The following is a 10,302-nucleotide window of genomic DNA, read 5'->3' as shown; positions in this document are numbered from 1 at the left end:
CGAACAAAAAAAAAAAAAATATTTGTACCTACCTTTCGTTCAATAAATGTTTGCCATGTCGATTTAGAAAGGTGCAATATTCTACAACCTTTTTCTTTTGGCGTACGGAGGCTGCAACATTTACAATATCGATTAATAATTGGCACTCCACAGTGTCTAGTGTTAATCTTGGTGTAAAAATAAAGGAATATGGGCAAATCCCCCGAGCAGTGTGTCTCTGTACTGCCGCTACTAAGGCATGGGCGACACAAAAATAAATAAAAATACAAATAAAAAATAAATATACATATCTTCGATTATGCAATTAGTAAATATTTTCATTCAATCATTTTCAAAAGGCTAATTAATAATAAAGAATAAATAAATAAATTTAGAGCGAACAATAAAAAATCCCAATGGGCAAACTAACGTTTTTATGGATACTATTTAATATTGTATTAACTTAAAAAAAAGGTTTCCATAGCATTTACGAATCCTTCGATTCTATAGAAATCAATGATACCATCGCAACATAACAACATTGTTTCTTCGATATTCTATGGTCATAAACTCTATTCAGTTGCACAATCATCGATATATTATCAACTCTAATATAAGGCATTAGTAGTAGTTTAAGATATAATGTTTACATCTAATAAATTGTTTTGTATTAAAAAACTTTCTTTTTCATTCTAAAACATCATTTGTTTTTGAACGTTGATGAAATGCATGCACGAATTATTTGCTTAAAACTTTATTGGCAACATTGATTTCTTAAGCTTAATTGCATTGTTTTTGAATTTTATATGCTTACTCCTATCGAAAATGTCGAGGGGTACGACCACAGATACTTTGACAACTCTGACCATAGCTTAAGACATAAAAATGAAGTCCAAATGATAAACTTTCTGTTTGATATAAAACTCAGGAAAATAAAATTATTGGCTAGTTTAAACATTGCTTGATTAATTTTAGGATTTAGTCTCTGATAACCTTACAATTTAAACATTTTCTTTAAAATATTGACTTTTATATTAACTTGCAACCATTAATTAACTATTTTCTTTCTGTTCTCTCCTCTTTGTTTCTTTTCTCAGCAATTAGCAAATAAATTAAGGTAAGTTCATCAACCGAAACGCGCCTCAAATGTAGCGGCAGCTCAGCGCCAGCCTGTCAGTTAGCCTTTGACTAAATCTTAATTAGGCATTCCTTTATACGATTTTTTGTTGTTGTATAACTTCAAAGGGCCTCCCGCAATCTTCGGTGCCAGAAGCGAATGACTCATTTAGTACTGACACTGGAAGGCACTTTGATTTATAACTTACCCGCCCTGGGCGTGGGGAGAGCGGCATGAAGGGGTGATGGGGGAGATGGGGAACGCGGGGCAAGTTGATGGTTTTTTCGCATGCTGCTGTGGCGTTGACAGTTTGACAGGCAGCGTGTGGTAAAGTGGCAGACACTAACAACAACAACAATAACAGCAGTACACAGCTATATGCAAATAAAATGTGTGAAAGACGCAAAAGGAGAATCAAGTGCGTTCGTTGTCTGTTCACTATGACTATATATACCAATGGGTATTCCTATGTACATATACCCACGTACAGATACCACATATGTGCAGATATATAAATATGGTGGCATCTATCTGTCTATATATGAGGAGTTAGTGCTGCCGTTTTTGGTTGCTGATGTCCTCGTTAATCAACGCGTGACGTCGCTTGCACTTTATGGCCAGCATTTGTTCGTTTCATTTCGTTTGTATTCGTATTTGTTGTTGTCATTGTTGCTGTTGTTGTCATTTTCATTAACCTTAATTAGCGTGCCGTTGACATTCAGTCAGTGAGGCGAGCGAGCCGCCAACATAAACGCAACTGACTCGCGCGAGCTCCTCTCTCTTCTCCCCCCACCAGTGTTGATCACGGTTGGCCGCAGGGGTCTTTGGGGTCTTCTCGCTTATAAATGAGAGTGACATTTTGTGGCACACGTTTTCTTCAATCGTTTTTTGTTGTTGCTGTTGCTGTTATTGTTGTTGTGCTTATTTCACCTTCAACATGCAGTACGCGTCAGGCCACTGCATTGGACATTGAATGCCTCTCTCCCGCTCTGCAACTGACAGCACGTTGGCGTCAAATGCAAAAATAACTGAGTGAGCGGGAGAGTAGGAGAGTGGAGTACGCGAGTACAGTTAAAGCCCATAGACGACTGCAGCATGCGCTCCCTATTGAAAAGAATACAGTAACATTACATATAGAGAGCATGTACTTGTATAAGCAGCTGATATTATAACTGCATATACATATACTTCCAGATAATGCAAACAATCTTTGTGTGTACAGCAGCAACGACGTATAAACTAATATTGATATCAATATGCCCATTTTTATGAAGCAGTAACTATAATAATTGAGTGTTCTGATGCAGTAATTCTAATTAGAATTGAATTGGGTGTTACATTCAATATTATACTTGTTATAAGAAAAGGTCATACATACAAGCATACAGAAAAATAAAAGAGTGGCATGATCTTTGTGTATTTTGTTGTTTTAAAGCGTTTTAGGCCCATTTTCCATTTAAACATAATTCTGTCGAAAGTTAGCTTAATTCAAATTACTCTTTCAAGGAATTTTATAAATACGATTTGAGCTGAAAATAAATTATAAGTTTTGGGGGAACAAAATGGATTTACGTTGTATAAGAAACGTGCAAATTTTTGCATATGCCCATAAAAGAAATATTTGACTGCAATTGTATTTAAGTTTTATTTTAAATTCAATTGCGTTTTTGTTTTAACTGAATAGAAAACAGCTGTATTTTATAAGTTTAAAGAGGAGAATAATAATAAAAACAAATTTCAACTACCCTGTGAACTATAAAATAAGCCTGTTTAGTGAATATACAAGTATTTGGGGTTTTTTTTTGTGTGACATCAGAAAGCATATTTATTTTGAACATCAATATTATCCCAAATAAAAATATTATCTTAACTAATATATAAACTTCATCTTCCGTTGACTAAAACTGAATTTGTGACAAGTAAACTAAGCTCCCAAAAAACGTTCAGTCTCGTCACTGTTCCATTCGTGTGAGTCTACATTTCGTTTTAATGCGCTGCTCAGTACGTGTAACCGTATCCTTTTGCTAATAGGAGTTGCTTGCCAAGCCATAAAGCGCATGAGCTCGACCTTATGTAAGCAGCAACTACTAAGAGTAAGTTAGTACTGGTTGCCCCTTTCGCTCTCCCACCGGCACCCGCTCGTAGTTTTCGTGGTGCTGCTTCTGTCACATGCACATAAATTATGGCTACACATTAGCGTGGTTTGCGTTGTTGTTGTTGCTTCTGCTGCTTCTGTGGCTGCCTTTTGTTTTGCTCTATTTACTTGCCAATGACAGTGACTGCTAAATGTGTACCGGCCGTTTACTTGCTGACTTTACATTGAATTAGAGATGGGCATGGGCTAGCTGTGTTTTGGCCCGACACGCCCATGAAGACACTGCACGTGAAATGTATTAAAATTAGGACATAAAAGAATAATGTTATGGAAACGCATCATAAAGACCAATTTATTGTTATACGTATAGATTGAGATATTTTTTTTTCGTCAAGATGCCTAATGTTTCAATTAATTTTCAACCATACCCTTCCAAACTTTAATATTTTGGCTATTTTTCGGCTTGGAAATCCGTCATTACAGAGTTTTTTATTACCAATTTAAAAATAAATAAATAACAGAATGATAGAAAATTTGGAATCAATGAAAAGTGTATTTTTCGCAAAAAACGTTTTGTTACTGTATTATTGTCAATTTTGAATTGATTTATAAATAATGTTGGGCTAAAAGTGAAAGCATGCGGAAAAAAATTCAGCTTAGACATTTTAAACGTAATTTTTATATGGAACCAAGGTTTCTTCTAACGAAATGACACATTGATTTTTTGTTGGTTTCAACGAATGTGTGGGTATAATTTGGGTGCAAATATTTACGGCACATTGAATTATCAGAAAATCGTATTATTTGCAATATCAAATACTTCTGAATTATTATAATAATTTGTTTTTTTAAAGTTATGTTTTTCGTTTTGCAAGTTTCGCGTTTTTCCTCTCAACACGACTGAGCATTACAAACTGAAGCACGACCCCTGCACACCTCTACTACATTGAATGCATCTCACTCGCTCTCTATCTGCCTGCCGGCTTAGTTGATTGTCTCTTTGCATCCCACTGGTCCCCTCCCCCCCACAACAACACTTTTTTACTCCTCATTTGCCAGCCCACATGTGCGCTGACTAAACTAGTTCGCGTTCCATGCGTTTGCGTTTCACTTGACTTTGATCTCAATACATAAGTGTTAATTAGTTTCGATTTTGCCGCTGCTGTTGTTGTTGTTGTTTCTGTGTTGCTGCTCTTGTTGTTATAGTTGTTGGGGTGCTGCTGTCGTTGGGCCGTTGACTTTGAGGGGCTTCGGCTTGGGCTTGGGCTTGGGCTTCGGCTTCAACTCACAACATCTCAACGTCGCGTCATCAACATTTGCAAAACTTTCACGTACCTCATTTGTCAATGCAAAAATATTTGTCATCTCTTGCAGGCAGTGGTCGTCAGTGGTCGCTGCCTCTGCCGCTGCCTCAGCTGATGTTGCTGGGCCGCTCTGTTTGCTTGTCGCCTGTCACGTTCTTTTCCGTTTGTTTTGTTTTCTTTTATTTGTTTTCTTAGCCTGCCTACACGTTGGGTATTAGCGAGGGCTGGCTGATACGTCAGCGCGCAAACTAAGCTCAACATTTCTGTTCTTATAACCGATCTGAAATATTTGAAGATGCATATTAAAGCGCTTTGCTGATCTCAGCGTTTTTAGCTGAGCACTATAAGCAAATGGTTTGCCCCTGAGTGCTTGGGCTCCATGAATGAAGACACAGATTTTTGGACTGAAAATCAATTTATTTCAATTTAGAGCTATACAAATTGTCCAACAATCTTCCATTGTTCTGTTAACCTGAGAAAAATAATTAGTGTAGGCCTTCAAAACAGGAATTTGTTTCCCAGATGACATCTTAATTTGGAGGTAATCTTTGAGTGGTCAAAGAAAAAAGGTGAATGCGGAGGCAATTCGTAGGAAAATGTATGTATTGTCCAGGTGGAACAGAATTATTCTCCTTCCAAATGATCCGTCTTGCTAAAAATTCACAACAAATCCATTAACTCTGTATTATAATATTTTCCGTTTACACATTTTTCGAACTAATTGGTATTTCAGGCATTGCTTCAAAATCCAAAACATTATGATTAATTTATTTTTGTTTATCAACAGATATTTGTAAGGTAATTGATGTAGATTTTGACACAGGCAGACCTATCTAACCTCCATTAGCTTCTACTGTAAAGTTTACAGGTTGGATTATTCCTTAGCCTCTCCATTTCAAATTAATCTCATTGTTAGATTTATAGTATATTTTATAAAAAAGAACATAAAGCTAGCCCGGAACTTAAATTTATTAAAAAATTGTTTGCTTTAATATCTTACCAAAATCAGATTTGGGCACGCTATTCATCGCTGTTCATGCCAATCAAAAAATCTTCAACAAAAACGGTCTGTGCTTTTTTTAATTTAGCTGTCAAATTTTTTAAACAAAAGCATCATCCAATTACAGTTTGTTTTAATCGTAGGACAACACAACATCTAATTTGATTCATTTTGGCAAAGCCTTAAAGGTATGGCTCTTTAATATAGACTTGACAACAAATCAGATGCATAATGTTAGTCAGACAAATTCTCATTTAGTTTTTATTGTTTAAACCAATTACTCATTAGACAGCTCTCGTGTGTATAGAGTTTACTCTCTCTCTGTGTTAAATTTTTTTCTTTTTGGGTTGACTTTGCGTTTTGTTTGCTGGCCAACCGCACTTTTGAGCCTTTTATGCTGATGGCGTTGAGTTCTTGTTGCTTGTCAATAAAGTTCTTGACACCTTTACTTCATTTGCGCAGATTTCTTCGGACTGTGTGGCACGGCCAGGGCTTTAACTTTGCTTTTTGTCGTTTTTAGCACATGCAAATTGTTTTAAGCTGAGTTTTTCGTCTCTTTTTACGTTTAACAGCCATGGCGTTAATGTTAAGTATGCGTCATGTAAGCCGCCCTCAGTTGTTATTTTCTTTATATTTTTTTGCATAATGCCCGTCAATTTTGAGCCGCAGGCGGCGAAATCGCCCAGACCCTTTACTCCCTTACTGCTACCTAACTACCAGTTTTATCGCTTCATTTTGGGAGCTCACCTCGTGCGTGGTAATTAAATTCACGAGTTTGTTCTTCTGAGCATTTGCTATTGTTGTTGTTGTTGCTGTTGCTGTTACTTAAGCGAGTTTGGATAATTATTCTGCAAAGATATTATTAAAAGATAATAACGCAAGCGGACAAACATGCAAACAGACAGAAAACTGTGCACAGTGGTCCATATGGAAACTTTTCGTTGAAAAAGTCATAACTTTCTGAAAGAAACAAGAATTCAATTATAATTATTTAGTCATAATTTAATTAATTTACCAAATAGTTATTTCCTGTTAGTTAGTTTCCTGCAAGTGATTATTGATGTGTATGGTCTGGCGCTGTTCGGATGGCCATTTGGGGTAGCTTCCAACTTGGCAGCTCATAGTATGGATGATCCCCTTCCAGTCCCAACAAATGCTTAAGAAATCCTTCCTGGTTATCAGTCTTGGTGTGCTCACGTCAGGATCGTTTTACGACGCATTTCTCATCACCACTAATCTCTACGATTTGAAAGCTAAATTGAAAAATACATTATAATTAATTGTATTTTCGTCTGTATCAAGAACAAAAAATTGTAAAATAAACCAGATTATTAGCACTATTAAGAATTGACATAAGTAGAAGGGCACTCCCACACTTCCAATAAGCCCCAGTATTAACGAGTGTAGTCAATACATTAAGAATTAACCCATGTTGAAGTGGACACATTTTTTCTCTATCGTAAAATATATTTTAGCAATGCATCTTGTTTGAACGATCCGATCCATTGTGCGACGGTCTAAGACGAACGACCAGTATGCTGGCAATTGTTGCTGTTGTTGTTGTTGCCTTTTTTTCGTGGAAATTAAATATTTATCCGGTCGTTGTTGCTCCTCTGCTGCTGTTGTTACCTTGAGAGTTCAAAAGTTCAGCAATAGCCGCGACAAGGAAGGAACTACAAACAACAACCAAAACAAAAAAGTCCAAAGCAATTAAGCGTTCATAACGAAAAATCTAGAAACAACAACAAACACAATCTCCAAAAAAAGAGTCAGACGGGAGGGCGGTACGTGGCGCGATAGGGAGGTAAAAAGAGCGCCCATAGATGGCACTGGCCAGCTTTTGTTTGCACAATGAAATTTTTATTATTACTATATTTCTGTATTTTTGTTTTTCTGTATTTCTGTGTTTCTGTATTTCATAAAGGTCGTTGCTTGGGCGCTAGAGTTGGCGGTCTTTTGTGTTGCTGTTGTTGTCTAGCCATTTGCAATTAGTTGCAACAAACGAAGCCCGGCATTGTTTGCCGAACATTGAAAGTTACATAATAATTGTAAATACACGTATAAAGCAATTCGTTGTGCAGAGGAAAATGTTGTACGAGCTAAAAGTTAAAAGCAGATTAAATGAAATGGACACAAAATAAATTCATAAAGACTCTTAATTACAAGTTGGGATGAAATGACATAATAATTTGCATACTCGTACACTTTGCGGGACGTGCCCAACATTTATAATTGCAGGTTGAAAGATAAAATACAGAAAATGTTGAATACTTGCATAAAGGATAGCTGTTTAGCTGCAGATATGGGAACAATTTTCAGAAGCATTCAAAAGGAACATTTGTTTGTACATCTGTAGCGTTGTTGCTGCTGAACGTCAGTATCTGGGAAAGCTGCCTGTCGGTCTGCATCTTTGTTTGTCTGGAAAAGTAAGACAGCTAGAGTCACTAAAATTTATATGCAGGCTCCCCCATTCTTACTATTTCTCCACAATTAGAGGTAAAGGATAAAATGTAGAAAATTTTTAATTAATGTGATGACACCTTGATTAGCTGCAACATAGAGAAAGATATTTACATGACAGATACATATTTGCATTAATGGGGAAATTTGAGACTAGAATTTTCAGTACTGCTCTCCCAAGCTTCAATTTCCTTTCGAATTGTAGATACGAAATAAAGTGAAAGAAAATATAAAATTCAAATGATAGCCTAAAAAGAAAGTACAGTTATTCCAAGCAAAGTTTTCATGTTTTAGAAGCAACCACACCTAGACGTTGCTTGAATTGTTTGAGAGTTAAAAAATAAAATAAAATTAATATAATAAAGCGAGTTAACCGCAATATTGGATTTTTAATGGTAATTTAAATTTAAGCTTCTATAATAGAAGTTCTATTATATCTCCTCGATCGACAATCTGTCTATTTGTACATATAGCGCAGTACAAATGTACAAAATTGTCCTACCAAATCCCATTCCACTACTACTTGATTTCTCATAACTCTCTTAATTCTTTAAATTTTTCAAATCAAACTTGGTAATAGCATCCGGCTAGAGCCAATGTGTCCTTAAGTTAAGTTTCATCGTGATAGTCTTGTTAAGAAAGTTATAGTCTATTGAATGCAGAAGAGGTATAATCGATATTCCCCATTTGTTAACTCTTTTTGTTCAATTTGTTAATTAGAATGTTGGTATTTTTTAAATTCGCATGACTTCACGTTTACCAATCCTTTACTCTTCCTTTTATTTGCTGTATCATTTCCCACAAATTGATTATGACCTAGAACTATTGAGTTGTTCTTTAATAGTTAATTAGTTGCTCTACATTGCTAGTTCGAAGTGAAGGCAAGGCACGGAATGATAAACAAATTGACTTTTTATTTAGAAAGCAATATTTTAAATATTTTAAAGTTCCCTTAACGCCTCTTCAAACTTTTTACTTTCGTTTCATTTAATTATTACACATCACTTGCGTGTTTAAATTTTGTTGGCTTTGTGAATTTACCGCATGCCTTCATGTCGAGGCATGTCCGACTGGCCATCCATCTACTCTTCCCCCGTCCCCCATTTTACTTACAACGAAATATTTTCATGCTACGACTGGCATGCACATCATGATGCTACAATTTTCACACAAAGCGTAGCAAAAATGTGTATAAAAATAACTCACAATATCAAAATGAAATGCAGTTTTTGAATATTGAATAAAACGAACACACACTGAGCAGCTAACAATGGGAATAACAAAACAAAAGCCAAAAGGCAGACAAACAATAAGACCAACAAAAACAATAAGAAAATACTGTAAAGTAAATGAAAATTTATATCAAGGGTGAAAATTAACTTGACAAGAGAAGAAATAAATTGTATTTAAATTTATTTATGGCCCAGACATTGAATGAGAAGGCAGCAGACAGGTGCCTCTGCAATTTCAGACTGACCAAGGAAAACCTTCCCAGTTGGCCACTTGCGTGATAGTTGACTAAATAAAGCATATTAATTTGTTTAGTTAAGGATTTTCTAGATTTGATTGATTTTAGATTACATTCAAATATTCAAAGTAATATTTAAATCTTTACAAAACGCAAATTTTTAGGAGTAAAGAAACTGTCAAAGGAATAAAAACAACGAAAATCCATGAATGTCCAGTTGTATATAGCTCTAATTATGTTTAAAATGTACAATACGTATGTAAAATAAGAAAAATGTTAAGATCGTAAAAAAATTAAAATTAAAACACTGTGAATAAAATTTATTTGGAGCGTAATTTCCCCACTTTGGAGGACGAGTTTTCCGAAATGGGGCTTAAAGTTTACAAAAGGTGAATGCTTCTTCTGTTGTATTCTTACTTAGCTTGCTTAGAATTGGATGAAGAATACTGACTTTTCATGCAAACGTTGGAGCCTCTTTTTCACTTTTGGAGTACGAATTTTCCAAAACCACCTCGAATTATTAGCTCATAGCTATACATTACTATCACATTTTGTGATTTTCAACTTCATTACATTTGAAAGAGCCGTCTAAATTTCCTCCCGCCTTAGAAGTAATATTCAATTTAGGTTAACGCTCAAACTGACTATCCACCAACACCACAGTATGGCCTGCTTAAGTATGGATGCTTTTTTGGATAGTATGGGAGGTATACCAAACATAAATAGACATAGAATGTAACAGGAACCACTTAAAAGCTGGACTTAATATTGATCAGATAACTTGCATACAAACTTGAAAATCTTTACTAATACATTAAATAATATAAGAATCAGAATTTTGGAGCAAGTATGATTTTTCCTAAGCACGAAATCTTTGTA

This window comes from Scaptodrosophila lebanonensis, unplaced genomic scaffold, assembly GCF_003285725.1.
Source record: "Scaptodrosophila lebanonensis strain 11010-0011.00,11010-0021.00 unplaced genomic scaffold, SlebRS2 tig00000131-arrow-arrow-pilon, whole genome shotgun sequence".
Taxonomy (NCBI): domain Eukaryota; kingdom Metazoa; phylum Arthropoda; class Insecta; order Diptera; family Drosophilidae; genus Scaptodrosophila; species Scaptodrosophila lebanonensis.
Note: the sequence above shows the minus strand (reverse complement) of the source record.